This window comes from Struthio camelus, chromosome 18 (genome assembly GCF_040807025.1).
Source record: "Struthio camelus isolate bStrCam1 chromosome 18, bStrCam1.hap1, whole genome shotgun sequence".
NCBI classification, from domain to species: Eukaryota; Metazoa; Chordata; class Aves; order Struthioniformes; family Struthionidae; genus Struthio; species Struthio camelus.
The window spans coordinates 14,132,387-14,149,482 of NC_090959.1; the positions used below are offsets into that span (position 1 = coordinate 14,132,387).

Sequence of the window (17,096 nt, forward strand, 5' to 3'; positions counted from 1 at the left end):
ACTGAAATTAACCCTGAGTGATGTTTTCTTATGGAGAGCACATTTTCAGGACAGACACCCTCCATACCATTACCAGCTGTTGAAAAGTTGAAGCACTGTTTTTCATCAGTTGCAAAGAATTGTCATACACAACGTAATTACACCCTCTCTGTCTATACCTTCCTACTCTTTTAATTGCATTTCTTCTGCTGTGCACCTAGCACAGTTCCTCTCTTTACAGTGGTGAAACATTCACTCACTGCAGCGGAAAAGGGACAGACTCAAAAGGTCCTAAAGTCAGTGTGTGCCCTATCACTATAGTTTAGCTGGTGTGCCCCTCCCCAGATGTGACTGTGCTGCAGTAAGGGAAGAATTTCTGTTAGTGCATACAGAGCACTAATATTTACTGTAGTCAGTGAAAACTTACGCTCACTAAAGTGATGTCTTTTCAGGCAGCTTTGTACTGCTTGCACCAGCGGCATCTCCGGAAATGCTACGTAACTAGATTACCGTGGTCAGATTCAAGACCTTAGGCAGACTAAACTAGCAGCAATGTCCATTTCTCAGAACTCTCCTGTAGTTCTCTGAAGACCAGGAATGGTATCCTGCAATTCTCTCTTCTGCCTCTTCCTTGTTTACCCTTGTCCCTTTTGAGAAACTTCTAGCCCCTCCGACTCTGGTCCAGAGGATGACCCTGTCCTACTCTACCCAAAGAAAAAGAAGTTTTTTGGTGCTTTATGTCACAGGGTGATGAATGGTGCTCTGTAATTATAGACATCAGAATATAGAGAGCAGAAGTGCCAGGAAAATGAAACACGTCTTTCACAAAATAGATTGATATGCTTGTTTACGGAGGAGAGCGGAACGCAGATGGTGTGCAGGTTGAAAGAGGTGACAGCTTCTATCAAATGCTTTTCAAATTCTATTAAAAATGCTGCACCGAAGAGGTTGTGGGGAAGAAGACTTTGTGAGGAGAGCGACACAGGAGTCTGAGAAAGGAAGGAATGCATGTTGCACTCGGGAAGTTGTTTTATTTTCTTGAGAGCACAGTGTGTAGTGTAGTAGACCGGCATGGTAGTGAATTTTAAGTGAGAAAAGAACCCACTTTTGTGGTAAATGATTTTAAAACGGGAATTCAGGCATTTTGAGGATGCAGAGCAGGGTTTTTTGCAGAAGGCCTATAGCTAGTTAATTCTGCAGTGAAAAGATTGCTGATCGGTCAGGACACTAATTGAAGACTTGGAAAACTTCACTTGAATAGTAACTGTGGGAAACTCTCTTGGCAGATCAAAAAGATAAGTATTCCTAAAAAGATTAAAAAGATAAGTATTCCTAAAAAGAATCAGGGGAAATTCCTGGAAATCATTGAGGCAAGATTCCTAGACAGCATTCAGAGGGAGTTCTGGAAAACATGCTAAAATTTCCTAAAAAACACCAGAGAAATCCTGAGAAACCACCTGACAGAATTCCTACACAGCAAAGGATCAGGAAAATTCATAGAAAGCTTAAAAAATTCCTAGAGTGCCAGTGGGGCTCTAAAAAGCCCAGGGGAAATTTCTAGAGAGCATGAGGAACATTCCTAGAAAGCACCCTAAGGGAATTCCTAGAAAGCACCTGTGATAACCACTAGAAAGCAGGTGGGAAAATCAGTAGAAAGTAATGTAATCAAAAAAAATATTTCAATTAACCATCATTTCTTCCCCCACATTCTGAACATTTTAAAGATTTGGAGCTAATTCAGGTTGGGTAGCCCTTCCCTCCTCCGTCCTCAAAAATTTTCAGACGACAGGAAAACTGTTTTCTTCCTGGCCATTTCAGTGATATAGTGTTATCTACAAAATCCATTAGATGCCATTTGGCCATTTTGGGGGAAATTAAGGCCAGATTCTTAATTTTTTAAATATATTTTTAAAAAATATTAATTAACTCTCTATATTAATGAACTTTCATGTATTTGACCACACATCTTAAAATACAGGAAGTTCCATTAATTTAATGTATGTATTCAAAGAGTAATAAAGATTCAGTAATTATAAGTTCTGAAACAAACTATACTTTCAGTATTTCCCACTATTTCTGAACATAAAAATGGTACAATCCAAAAGTGAATAATGCAAAGTCTACAGGCACCGACTTTGACCTACTGAAGCTTAGCCTACTGGATTCAGAGGAAAAACAATGAAGAATTAAACACAAACTTTTGTTAACTGGCACACAAATAAATGCACACATACAAATCAATCATCTAAATATACACTCTAATGAGTAAAGGATATATAAAATTTCCCTTAGGAAGGCCAAGTCCTCAAAAATTTGCCAATTTCTTAGCTACTATGAGACATCATGAATTTTAATGAACGGTTCATGCTTCTTCAATCATTTAGACTCTAATCTGAATGCTATTTATTCCAAGATGCTTAAATAACTGTCTGGGGCATTTTTACATTTCATTACTTGACTCAAACCCAATAGCACTTTCCATATGGCCAAATGACTTCCTGACTAAGCATTCTGGCACTGTAAAGTAAATAGAAATGTAGTCTCAATAAAATGTGTGCTGTAATGCAAGTAGTAACACATAGCATTGTATTTCTTGATTCTGTAATCTTCTTCACCTTTGGTGAAAGACAATAAAAATGAAAGAACAAACAAACATATAGGGAGACCTGCAATTTCTTTTCTTTTTTCTTTTTTTAATAGTCTAGCTCAACTGTCATAGAAGTGGTGTAGGCTTCAAATCTGCTAGCTAGGTTTTCGAGTCTAACACTGACATAAACAGGCTGGCAAACTAAGTTGGCGATCTGCAACTCAAAGTGAGTTCTTTTTAATCTGGTCTATTCAAGTTCTTAAGTGATGAATATCATCTTAATGGTATGGTCTTCCATATATCACCAAGTGCTGCATTTACACAGCTGGCTCTCAAACAGTAATATTTAATCTCTGCAGAATCCAGTCTACTCTCCTCCCTGCTCTGACTCTATAATGCTGACAGGAGTAGTAAAGTTGCACTTTGGCTTACTAAGCGGCTCTGCCTCTAAGCACCAATTTCTTAAGTAAGGAAACACTATTCTGCAACAATCACTTTCCAGACCACAACTGCACTAACTATTTACTGTAAACGGAACTGCAAGCCTGATGATGAAAACTCTGGACTTCTGGGCTGCTCCTATCTCCTGAGAATAGGCTTCTTTTCTATAATCACCGCCCAGTTTTAAGCTACAGCCTTTCTGCCTTCTGCTTATACAGTAAGCTGAAAGACATCAGTGACTGCAATGACAAAGTCCTCCAAGAAAGCACAGAATAGCTTTAAAATGATAACGTATAAACATATCAAGGTCTCTGACTGACAATTGGATTTCAGAAGGCAGTAGGAAGAGAGAAAAAGCAAACAAGGCACAGGTACTCCAAAAGAAAAGAATAATGCAGTTTTTGGTGCTGGGGGAAGCAGTGAGTTGAGTCATTTGAATTCTACAAAAATACAGTGGCAATCAGATAAAGAAACATCAAATGCTACGACAAGGAAGGAAAGAGCAGGTTCATTCATGCAGCAACTTCCCTCTAAATCACCACTTCTAAGATTTTTCTCTTGTATTTTACATAGAAACACCCCAATTCATGGTTTGTGGAATCAAAATGATTTAAGGTAAAAGGTTTTCTAAGCACTAAGCTAAAATGGAACTGGATTCACCAAAGATTATCTGTAGAACATACATCAAAGAAGTATCATTCAGTCTCATGGTAAAAAGAAAACACTAATTACAATAGTGGTGTGTTTCTGACTACATTACAGATCCCTGTCAGACTCTACAGGGCAAGGATTAAATGTTGAAGTAAGAACTCCTCACCAAGGGTAATAATTTGTAAAATATGTAAAATGAAATGCCAGAGGTGCTAAAATCTTGGCCTAATATAGTATACTTTGTGCAAAACACAAGATGATTCTTTCAAAATATCATGAAAAACCCTTTCATATTTAACTTTATATTTTATTGGTCACCCTAGTTTGGAAAAGAGACAATCAAATGGTGCCCTCTAGTGGTCTGTTAGTCAAAAAACCTGCAGGCTGCAATCCAAGATTTTAAAATATGCAAAATAATCAAAATATTCAACTACACCTGCAGTCAGCCAAGACTAACTGAAAAAAATCGGCACTTCTGACAAAGAAGATCAAACCTCATACACAGTTAGCTCTACGTGTTAGCAATAGCCTGTACAAATGGCCCTGAAACACCCTTAGTGCAATTAATCAGAGCTGATGTTTCAAATGTGAATCAGAATGTCAAATATCTACCATTCAAGTGGGAATAAATTGAGCAGCTTTGTCCGTCTCTGGACTTGTTGACCTTACACTTTTAACAAATGACTGAGGAACAGACAGTAACTTAAGGCGCATACTCTGGTAACACACAATGCAGAGGAAGCAGTGAGGAACAGTTACGTTCCTTCTATTTCCTTGCTCTGAGTGGGACCGCATTGCTGCATGTTTACTAAATTGCTGCAAACCTGTGTCAGCAACAAACTTTATTACCTCGTACAGATTCACTCCCCTGAGCTGGTCAGGGGATATGGAGACAGCTGGAGCCAGAGTTCATAAAACCATCTACCAAGAAGGTTATCTCATCCTGGGAGAGATGAGACAGTTACATTTGCTTCAGCCCTCTGCAGTGACCCACATGTTGCTCTTTCTCAAGGGCTGAATTAAGTGACAATAATGCAAATATGCATGTGGCTGGAATTACACAAAGCAAGTTTTACATGTCCTATGATGCTTTAGTACACCAGGTTTCTGACTAGTTCTGACAAAGCAGGGAACCTCCGGGCTCTTTAACAAAGTGCTGGAAGACTTCCTTCTCAATCGACCACATTAGAAAACGGGTCCCTATTTCAGGCTACTTAAATTGTCCTCTCTTACTACTTCGAACACAATTCAAAAAACAGGTCGGTGGCCATTCACCTTCCCCCTCTCCCTAAGGTTTCCACAAGGAGCTTCACACAAAGACAATGCAGGGCCCAGAGGACACCCTGTGTTTCGTGAGGCTCAAGGCAGAGATGGCATGTATGGAAAGGTCTGGTTCACTCAGCTGACCTTCTTGAGGAAGTTCAGCTCAGCATAGAGCCAACACATGCAGCTGTCTGGAACCTGCACATACCATACCCCAAAACAAGACTAAAAATCAAAGAGATAAAATTACTTACTTGAACTTTTATTTTATGTAGGAAATCTTAAACAAACAAACAAACAAACATCTAGCTGCATTTCCAATGGCCAAATATTTGTCTCTAAGCATTTCACAGGTATATCTCATGACTATAAAAGTACATGTCAGCACACTGTAAGTGAAAGGCAAAATCTGGGAAGATACAAGTCAACCATACTTTTCACATGTGTTAAAACACAAAGTGTCCCAGAGCAAGCTATTTTCAGTGACTAGCACACGTTCCATTACAGTGCCAAGCCAGAGTGGGAGTTCAGGGAAACGTACTCTAGGAGAAAAAGGAGAAAAAAAAACCCAACAGAACACCCTGAATTATTTTCAGAGTAGCTCAACACTACAACAAAAAAATATAGGACTTCTGCTGTTACCAGTGTTGAACTTAACGCTGTGATTAAGAAGAAGAAGGAAAAAAAATATGTATATTAAGGAGCACTCAAGTGTGATTTCTTCCTAATACACTCAACTTTATTTTTCTGAAATTTCAGAAAGTTTTTCTCTACAGTTTTAGCTGTGCTTTGTTTCTACTTTTCTATCTACACTGAGGATTTATAATTAAGAGACGTGAAAAGTCCAGTATGAATAGGTATTCTTTAAATATTTTAAAATGTAACTGAAAATTAGTTCTGGTTGTTGACATGCAAGTGCCTGTAAGAACTGAATGCATCCCAAACAATCAGCTCTTAAAAGAAGAGCCCCACTTCATCAGCCTAGCTGCAAAAAAAGACTGAAACAGATCAATCTAATTAAGATGAATTATATATTTTAAAAGAGAACAAACAGGATAAATGGAAAAAACATTAAAAAGTCACTTCAGTGATTAAAACATTAGTAACTGCAGATAAGATGTTTGTGACATGATTTTCACACTAATATTAGCCATTCAGAAAAATGGTCATCAGAGTATGTCATACTCCTGCTCGCTTACAGTCACTGAGTCTTTCAAATATATGTTCAGAAACAACATTCATAGGACTAAGGATTGCACTTCCTCCTGTAATCCATAAATTCCAAGAACGGGAAGGATGTGGATAGCCATACAAATGTTTCAAAGCTGCTGAGCAAGACCGAGTTTAAACAAACCAACAAACAAAAACAAAAAACACCACCACCAAAACCCACCTGGTAAGTGAAACTGTAAACCACACTGTCATCTGTTATATGCTGGGAAGAATTACATCCTTGTCTGGAATAGCACTGAAGGACCAGTTCTGAAAAACAAACAAGCAAAAAACCCCACCAACATAGAACACAAACAGGAGAAAGAACTATTCACAGTATGTTAAGCACAGCATTTCTTTGGGTCAGGGCCTAACACCTCAGTGCCAGAAACTGCTAGTTTTGGCAGAACAGTGGTTCAGAACTAAAACAAAGAGAATAAAATCAAGAGACATTGAGCTTTTCTCTACTCCCTTAAAGAGTAAAATAAGCCAAATTGGAGAATCCCTGTTTTCCTTTGTTTCCTTTGTAGTAATAAATGAATCACTGACCCATGAATGAAAGCCTCTTTGTGGGCTAATACATAAAGCGTAAATAGAGGGCAGCTATTATTATTTAGTCTTTAGAAAAAACGGGCAAGGAATTTAAATTCTCCCTCACTGAAGGTACGTAAGTCAACACGGAGACTGAGAAGACAGTCATTTAAGAGTGCGCGTTCATTAAATGGAAGCAACGAGGTTCAGAGTGGCATGAGTTGACCCTACTGGAGGAATTAAGTTTAAAGGAGAACCTAAAAGTGGAAAGCATAAATTACTGAAAAGCAGGACACAAAAGCTCTCACAGGCACAACAGGGAGAATTTCATCAGCATCATCTAGATTTCAGTACACAACACAACCCTGGGACTGGAATGACAGGTTCTCAGGATGCCTGTCTACCTGAGGTTTCTTTGGACTTTCTTACTATATCTCTGTCCTTCAGCCTGGCTAACCTCTGCTACCTATGTAAATCTGCAAGCACCATGCCTCCCGTCTCTTCCAGACACGGCATTAACAGTTAACGCGCCTTTTTAATTTTAATCTTTTTCCCTTTTTGTTGCCAATGTTCAGTTTACTGGGCTCCAAGAGCCAAACCAGCTGTAGTGCTTTCAATGTTTCAGACAAGCTTTTCCAACTTCACAGAAGGAAGCCAGGAGAGAAAAATTAAGACTGTAGTGCTTTAGGGATCCAAAAATCTATGAAAGCTGGGGGCCCTCAATACCCCACAGAACTGAACTTCCAGTACAACTTAAATAGGTAAGACTCAACTATGATTTACAAGAGTATATAAATCAGACAGCTCCTTTATAGCTCTCTTACAGTACTTCCACACTAAATTTTCATTTTCATATACTAAGCAAAAATGAGACAGGGAAAAAGCTGTGTGATAGCTGCAGAGGCCACTGAGGTAGGAATATGCAAAAATGGGAGCCTGTCAGCATATCCACTAAATACATCATACAATGGTAAAGATGCTTAAACTGTTCCTATTTAAGCACCACAACACAGCAAGTGTCTGCGGCAGCAACAGAACCTCACAGGTCTTGAATCCAAAGTCTGAGTCGTTAAAGTGTGTGGGAGAGGAGAGCAAATTCTAACAATTCTAACTGAGAGACACTGAGTAACCGTTACCACTGTGGAGACAGATCTTGGCGCTATCATACATAACAATGAAATGACAGCTCAGTGGTGAATAGTGGTCCAAAAAACAAATCAGGAGTTACTAGGAAAGGAATAGAAAACATTATAATGCCAAAATTAAAGTAGTTGGAGGAGCACTAGGGAGAAATATCATATATGCCTGCCCTCGGCATCTGCTATGCACCTCTGCCGGTGGCAGAAACTTATGCCAGGCATATCTTTGTTCTAACTCATTTGGGCCGTTCTTATCATATATGGCCTAGCTCAAAACCAGGCACGTTCACTGCCATGATGGTACTCACCACGACACTACAGAGTAAGAAAAAAAAAAAAATTTGAAAATTTTTGTTGTGCTTCACTGCTGACTTCTTGCATCATCTGTGTAAATTATGAAATATTCCCACTCTATTTTTTCTGAGGGTAAACAGTCCGCTAGTTCACTGAGTGAGAGTACAGTTCCCTAAACAGGAATACTACGGGTCATACAGGCCATGAGCCATATGGAAATGTAATTCCAATATGCATGCTTACAAATGACTAGCAAGATTTATAAGGAGCCATTTGTGTACATAAGTGCTTGCATGTTTAGCCAAACGTAGTGTTCTAGGTCTCTGTTGGGCTTTTAAAAATCATTATTCTAATCCAACACATACTTGGTTAATTTGGGATATTCTGGTGGGAAAATCACCCAAATTTTAGAATCCCAATTACAGTAAAAATTCAGTTTAGTCTGTGAGTACTTCTCCGCCTCCATCATCACAACAATATCATATATGCATAATAAGTTGAGAAATACTGGGATACTAATGCAATGAAGAATATGCTTCAGTCATTGATGACTTTCTCAAGACCTGTGAAATTCAGGTACATAACAGTCTGACACAGAACGATTGTCCTCTACCCATAGGAAATGACATGTTTTCACAAACTTTGGCGTGTTACCATTGCTATTGTAAAATGACTTATTAAAGATAAATTGTATTTTAATATTCATTACTCTAGATGCATATATAAAGGCTAAATGGCAAAGTTACCCTTCACAGTAATTACATAATTCCTATGGCTCCTTGATAGGCACAGCAATAATTTCCTGTATACAATAATGTTCCATCAGTGTATTCTCACAGCTCCATCAGATATTTATTCAAGCAAATAAAGCACAAATCACTGAGCACAGAACCACTACTGGACGCTCGCAGTATCGTCCATTAGCTCCATGATTTCCTTGACAGCACAAAAGATTTCAAACTGCCAGTGACAATTAAACAGAGCTCCCCATGGTCTTAAGCAGAGCTCATTGCACTAAACAGGGAAACGGAGGTTAAAAGTAAAGTAATAAGCCAAAACCTCGCCCAAATAACTTCATTTTACAGAATTGAAAATACCTAGCTATCGTTAAAATCTATAATACTGTACTGGGCAGAACACACGAGCTGTGACATTCTCACATTGTTCGCTGGCTCTTCTATTCAAAAAGTCCAGTAGGAGGCCTATATCAAAATTCAGTAAGTATGTACTGTATCATTCAGATGCACCCATATAACATCTTTATAAATGGAGAAAAAAGATTCGTTTTGACATGTTCAGTTCATAATGCATTAATAAACAGAACTGTTACAACAGCCACAAAGCCAAGGGGAAAAAAATGACATAATGTTAAAATAATTCATGTCTCCTGAATGAGTTTTGAAAAAGCAAACCTACTGGCGTCTTCCTTGATTGATCTGATTAGACTTGCAGTTTTCTGAAATAAATTACAAAGCATTTCCACTTCATTTTTTCTAAGGAAAAACAAACAGACAGTCTGCTAGTTCACTGAGCAAGGGTATAGTTACCGAAATAGAAATACTATGGGTCATACAGTCCATTAGCCATATGGATATCTAATTCCAATATGCATGTTTACAAATGACTAGAAAAATTTTAAGGAGACATTTGTGTACATAACTGCTTGCATATGTAGCCAAACATAGTGCTCTAGGTCTCTGTATTTCAAATTGGGTTGAAGTAAAACATATTTTTAGACTACACACTAATAATAAAAAAATCTAGTTTTGCAACAGGACCACAAAAGTTAAGGACACAGCCCTGCAAAAGTAATTTGTAGGGGAGAGGACTAAAATATCTGTGCAGCTCCCTGATGACATTAAATTGATTTTGGGAATTCTTTCCAGCCTTTAAGCATCACAGTCCTTGGGTGGATGGTCTTTTAATTAGATTTTCCTTATTTGCAATTTTTTAATACCTAGACCTAGAAGTATACATTTGCACGAGAGACACATATTAGCAGCAACCCCTGACTGAAATTAACAACTTCAGAGGGTTTTGGATCAAGCTCTCTATCCCATTTCACGTTCTTGCTTGCCCATGTCTCCGTTTTTAGTATTATTTTTAGTGTTGTTTCTAGTATAAATTGTCATGCTTTCCCATTTATCTAATACTGCTGTACGCTTGCACGGTGCTCATGCACAAAGTATACAACCCACGTGACTGAAACCCTCCTATGCTTACAAACACATGACCATCAGATACTGAGGCAAGCTTCCGTCAATACGTGGATTTTCCTTCTTGCTCTGGCTTCACATTACATTATACCAGTGGCTTTGAAACACTGGCAGCACCTGAAGCTCTTGGACTCACAGTGTACAAGTTCAGAGCTGCACCCAACGTCCTTCAGATACACTGGTAATGCTTCCCTAAATCCATTCCTCATTACAGTAGTTCAGAGCATTTCCTGAACTCCTTGGTGAATGATGATCCTGCTTTGTGAGAATGTCACTTCCACTGTAATTACACGATAAAGAGGACTTTGCCACCAAAATCCTCATAAATCATTCTTCCACAGCACATCCTACAGAACTATTAACTTGCAATGCCGTCAGTTGTGCTGATGCAACTCTTCATATGACCATACTGTAAATCTGATCACTGACACATGCCAGGTTAGAAGCAGCACTAAAAGAAAGGGATTTGTTGTAAACCTTGATCTTTTAATTGATTCAGTTGATACCACAGTCCCACAATTATTTTGACATAACTGAGGGAGATAGCAAATTGCATTGCACAGAACAAGTAGACTGAGGTAGAACTTCCAAAATCAAATTTACTGTTGAAATCCACGTCATGTAATTGTACTCTTAGACTCTGCATTTTAATCCATGCTGTAATCCGCGTGAAGAAACGCAGCTATACTTTAAATACTCATCAGCTAACTTACAGGGATATGAAGGCTTATTTTAATAAGCTAATATGACTAATATATAAAAATAGCATTTTTCTTTTACTGATATTGTGACACAGGTTAAGATGACATTAATTAAATATATATCTTTGCTTCTACTGAAAACAAGGTTTGCTTGGTCTTACCAGTTTATAACTCCATTGCTCCAGTTCTCCTGGAGCACAAAATATTAGAATATTTGAATGCAGTAAGCCCTCAAAACTCAGTTCTGGAATTACATCTAAGTACCTATAATTTACAAAGCAGAAGATATTCACCCCTCCCCCCAAAAGAGGAAAAAAGAAAGAAAGGAAAAAGTGCAAAGCTATGAATGGAATCTGATTCTCTTGATTTCTAAGGCTGTGCTTCAGCCTTAGGCCTAAGCCCTTCAATTCACTGCATTTCTATTATTACTCATGTGTGAAATAAAACTTTCACCCTTTTGGGGGAGGGAATGGGGGGGAGAACAATGGAAATCTTTCAGTGAAAGATTTTAGTGTTACTGTGTGCTCGAGGGCTGGTCAGAAGACCAAGTCTGATCCACCCACTTCGGGACTGATGAGCCCTACTGAAGTATATGTATCTGAGGCAGAGAGAGAGACATGTTCTATTAGAAGAGTGAGAAAGCTGGAATTGAACTGGAATTAGCTGGAATTTCTTAGAAAAAAACAAGGAAGTGGAGTTGCCAAGAGCTCAAACTCCACGGGCCAAGCTAGGGAATTAAAATGAGAAAACCTTTTACCGTCTAGGATTGCATTTAGGCAATATGTAGGACTGAGCACAACTGAGTGCTTCATTTGGAATTGCTCAGCACAGTCTGCGCTCCATCTCCTCCATACTTCCTGTTTGCAGTTTTTTCTCTCCTGCGCTACTCTGTTTCAGAGTACACTATCCATCTTGCAAGACAACATGAGAAGATTAACGTATGAATTCGCTGTCCATGCATTATAAGGCTACTGCTACTATGTTAAGGCATGGTAATGGCTTTAGAAAACACCACCGCTTTATCCAGTGATGGACACAAATCTAGTTGTGTGTCACATTTCATTTAAATTCCTTCTGTCTCTCTGCAGAACAAAGTTATGCAGTTATAAAACTACAGCCTTCCCTGTAGAAAACAAAGAGACAAGTTTATGGTTTAGGATGTCTGTTACCCAGTGCATGAACATAAAAGGATTTATATGATGTGTTAACACTATGAAATACAAAATCATGAATACTCAGCACAGGAGCTTGACTTCCTGCAGAGCTGTTTCATTCCTTACAGCTCATTGGAAGCTTCTGTGTTTGGAGAAGCTACAAAGACTCACGTATGGATTCTCTGGTATCTAATAAAGCATAGACTCATACTGCAGTTTTTACTACAGCATGAATACTAGCAGTCTGTCATCTCTGCTTGGATGACTATTTTCATGAAACTTGTGGAAACTTAACTTTGAGGCCTCAATCCCTCTGCACATTTGACCGAAATCTGCTAATTTAAAAAAAGGTCGGAGCGATGGAACAGATCATCACATGGCCATTGTTTTGATGGCACTGTTTGGCACGGCCTGGTTTTGACAGCAAACCAGGCTGAAAAATTCTGCCAACACTACATTCAGTGCCTTAACTGCACTGGGCAACGTACTTCTTTGCTGATAGGTGGAGGATAGTTTTGACTGTGTGTATCTGTGTGTGTGTATGTCTGTGTGTGTGTATGTCTGTGCATCCATACATTTGTACATAAATTTTTGCTCATAAACTCTGGTTCAAATTTTGGCTATTGAATAAGTTTATCAGAAATAACATTTGCAAAATCATAGTTGCACTTTTATTACAATATGGCACTCTGACCTAGAAATGGGCTTTGTATTGACCATCTGAATTTTGTCCTCACTGGAAGAGTAGGACAGGCGAGATCTGCATTTCACTTGTTGAATAAAAATGCCAAATGATCTGTTTCCAAAACACATGAGACCTAAGCTGCGTGGTCTGAAGGCAGCCACCTGATTATAGTCTACTGCTACCAGGAGGCCAGGCTGACAAAGAGTGTATTTTACAATAGATCTGCATTACAGATATTTCCGTGGTTAAATTGTTCTGACTTTTCTTTTGACAACATAATAGTCTCCAGCTTTGAAGTCATGGAACAGAAGATCCATCTAACTCTATCATGAGTTAACTTTTTAGGTCAAAATTTTACTCTCAGAACTGATGCTTGAAAAACAACAGCCATGTCTGTCTACCGGTCGAGTAGTCTTGAAAATGCTTAGAAGCCTGCCCTTCCAAACTTTGCAGCAAGATGGCATCTCGCCATTAAGAAGAAGCATATTAAACTGGAATGCAATAGATAAGCAGATCGTGTTTTAAGATTGCTTGTTGTCACGGCAACACACACCATCTTTCTCAAGCTCTTAACAAAAAAGGGTACTTAAAAAGTAAAAAAAGACTAGCTCAGTTTTTTGCTGAAGAAAGATTTTTTAACAAGAATTAGCCACAACTGCTAAAGAGGAGAAGCACTAACTCTACAGCAATAAACTGACTGCAATATTTTGCCTAAATGATGGTGGAGAACACTAGAGAAGTCATTACTTCATCTCTTAGAAAGCCGGAACTTTGCTACATATTAGCAGAAACATTATTTAGTCCTTGTTCTCCTTAAAAGTAAACTAGAAATTACTGAAAATTACTTGCAGCTTCTCTGCTTCCTTTCATGAGTGTTGCTTCAGGAGTGTAGGCAAGGAAATTGAATAGATGAAACCATCCCAACATCTACTCTGTCCCAGACACTTATAAAAATAGATAACAAGGAGGAGCACTCAGACAGGCAAGATATGTACCATAGTGACTGACCACAGGGTTTCTCCATGTGGATGCTAAAGCAACTAGATTAATTCTACAAAACTAGCTCTGCATGCTGCAGCTCCACTGACTCTTCTGTTACACTATGTAGTAGCCAAGTGTGAAAATAAGAGCTGGGGTTTATGACTTCTAGGTAGTCGTGTTAACAACTTAATTCCAAAAAGAGATATTGTACTGCTAATTTGCACCTTGTTTATTGTGAGTTCTATTCATTTCTGTCTTCTATTCTCTTGTCTTTGACTACTGGTCAGCTCCAGGGTTCCCATGTTTGCCCTCATGAAGACAAGCCCAATTTAACTCCAGTTTTAAAAGGCTTATCATCCGCAAGATGCTCATAAATTCTGACACACTGGAATTTCAGGTCCCCAAGAAACCCCAGCCGCCAAATTCCTTGTGTATTAGGGTCAGTGTGTGATGTACCAGCCAAAGTCCTGTGTTAACACAAGACATCAATTTAATATATAGTTGACATCAAAACTCGGTTGAAGTAAACACTGAAACTTGTACTAACATCAATGGAATCAGAATTCCATCCTGCAGCTCTACCTCAAAGATTCCTCAGCTCTCATTCCAGTAGCACGGAACTCCACGTTTTCCTTTCTACTTCTGCTGACAACTGAATAATCTTCTCTGCTTGAATTAGTGTGAAAAAGTTATAAATCAAAATTATTCCAGATTGGGCAGCAGCAAGATGAGACCTGAATCAGAACGCACTGTCTGAACGTGATAAATACTAAAAAGAAAGGACATCTCTGACAAAGGTACAAGTTATCTGAAGTTTTCCCTGCAAAATAAATAAATAAAGAGCTGTTTTGCTCCTGAAATACATACACTTCTAACAGCAAAGCACAAGCAAAACAAAGTCTTTCCTTTTTCATGTATATTTTATTTCCTAATGGAATTTAAGTCCTCAAAACAGTTATTAAAAAAAAGTCTATTTCTTTCCAAAGCAATTTACTATTTGCAAGGAAAAACCAAACATCACTATCATAATTACAATAAATTTGTGCTTGTCTGCCTTGCACCATACTTACACATTACTGTCCTCTGGGAGACGGAACATCAGATCCAATGATATGAATGAGAGAGACACTCTGACAGCACAGAAGCTGCAGCAGCCTGCAAACTATTATGTATATTCTACTAATCCTACATATGTTGATCTGATTGAAGTGTGCTGATACCAGAAAAAATTCATGTAAATACAACCAGGGGTGTTCCAGTTATTACTAATACTTAAAATACATGTGTACAACTATGATTTACACAACTGTTCATTGTTCTATACATCCTAAAGAGCCTCTTCGCTTGATAACAGAGAAATGACAAAGAGTACCTAAAATAAAGGACTGGACTGCAACTATGAATGAACCTAGGTGTTGCAAGAGTCAGTTTCTAGCACCTGTGCAAATACAACTTCACACTTTCCCCAACAGTATCAGGGAATCACACTGCAGCTTAGAAGGAAGCGTTCCACCCTTTTGTTTTCAAACTGCACTTCCTTCCTAGGGATGTCCCTTCCTGTTCTGAGGACAAATCGTTTCTTTTTCCCCAGAGCTTGGTCTGCAAGATTCAAGAATTTTTCACGACTTTCGCAATGATGCAAAAGTCATGCTTCTCTTAAACTGACAGAAACACCTAACCATAGAAATGTGCAAAAATCTAGTTATTCCAGTAGTTTATATAGCTGCAGATGAAAAATCAGCCATCAGCAACAGAACATTAAATCTCATTTATAATTTTAAGTCCAGTTATATTTTTGAGTGAAGTCTGCGAATCACTGTTCAAACTAGGCAAACTTTCATCTGTCTTCTAACATAAGCTTGCTGATCCAGCAAGTGATATGTATAATTTTCTATAACAGAATCACATAATGTCAGTTTTACAGCTATCATTACAGTAGTGAAAAGATGAATTCTTCACAACATAATCAAAACACCAGAGCCTATTTTTCCACTTCCATATAAAAGAAAATACTTGAAAGCATTACATACTACTCTCAGAAATAAATGGGTCTTTAGGACAATATACAATTTTGACCAAAATAGCTGTATTTCTTTGAAGAGAAAAGGTAGGAAACAGCCAATCCTCATCTAATTATGAAAAATGGATCTACCTTTTGCTCCCACTTGAAAATTCCAGAGAACATAAGTGGTTAACTAAATATCAGCGTCATTTTAGCTGCTTGCATAAAAATGTTTTCTGAGGTGTAAAAGCTTACATTAGTGCTTAGGTTATTAACGCTCCCCCCAAATCAACAACAAGCCAAATACAAACATTAGTCAAATGAAATCCAGAATCAAGGAAAGCATGGGAACGGGGAGAAAATCAACTGCTTTCAGTCTTCTTATGACTCAAAGAACAGGAAAATTCCCTACTGAATTCTGTTTTCAGCAAAAGTAAAAAAACAAAACAAACAAAAAGGTGATATCCTTATCCTATAACTGAAGTTTTTAAAATAGGAATATAGTGGACTTTAAATGTTTTAGATGAAGTGATAGTAATCTTACATCAGGAGACACTGATGCTGCTGCAGTAGGATGACTACTCCTCCAGCCGTTCCTGTATGTTGAAAGTGAAATGAACTAATAACTATGTTCTACCAGGAGAAGAAAAACACACACAAAAGTTAATAAAAAAATTCAGGGACATGACGGGATTTTTTTTTTTTTTGCATCCAAAAAAGTTATTTATAACTCTACTCTATTAAAGGTAATGGAATCTCCGCCTTTTAGTAAGTGAAGCTCATCTACCTAGATGGACATTCACATGGTGCCGACTTCTGAGACAGTAGTCGACATTTCTGATTGCAATCCTAGCATACAAGCCGGTATACCGAATATAAAAATAGCACACTAAAAAAATTCAAAATCCATAAGGAATTAAAAGAATTAATTATCTACTATTAATTGCAAACTTTAAAATGTGGAAACAGGCTAGTTTTCTTCCCATGAGGGAACCTATAAAAATAAACTAAATAGCAAAAAGCACTGGAATGGAAACAAAATTATCTAAAGCGATGCTATTAAATTTCCTTCACAGTCAGTAGGACAAGTAGGGATCCTGACTGAAACATGATTAAGGTAGTCTCTTAAATCCACAGAGAGTAATCCCTATAATGAATGCTCTAGAATGGAGAGAAACAGTCTCACAGGAAGTAGTGCAACTGGCCCTTTTTGAGGCCAGTTTCCATCAGTCTAACCCTTCACTCTTTGGGGGGCCTACA

The 17,096-nt window shown here is 38.1% G+C and overlaps 1 long non-coding RNA gene across 1 annotated transcript in view; it reads right to left on the minus strand.

Annotated features, from left to right (window-relative positions):
- Positions 1–17,096, minus strand: part of LOC104141342 (uncharacterized) — a 35,654-nt gene that overhangs the window by 11,091 nt on the left and 7,467 nt on the right. The window contains exon 3 of the long non-coding RNA XR_693518.2: positions 6,315–6,403. This is a non-coding gene — a long non-coding RNA (uncharacterized lncRNA). The remainder of the gene's footprint in view (positions 1–6,314; positions 6,404–17,096) is intronic.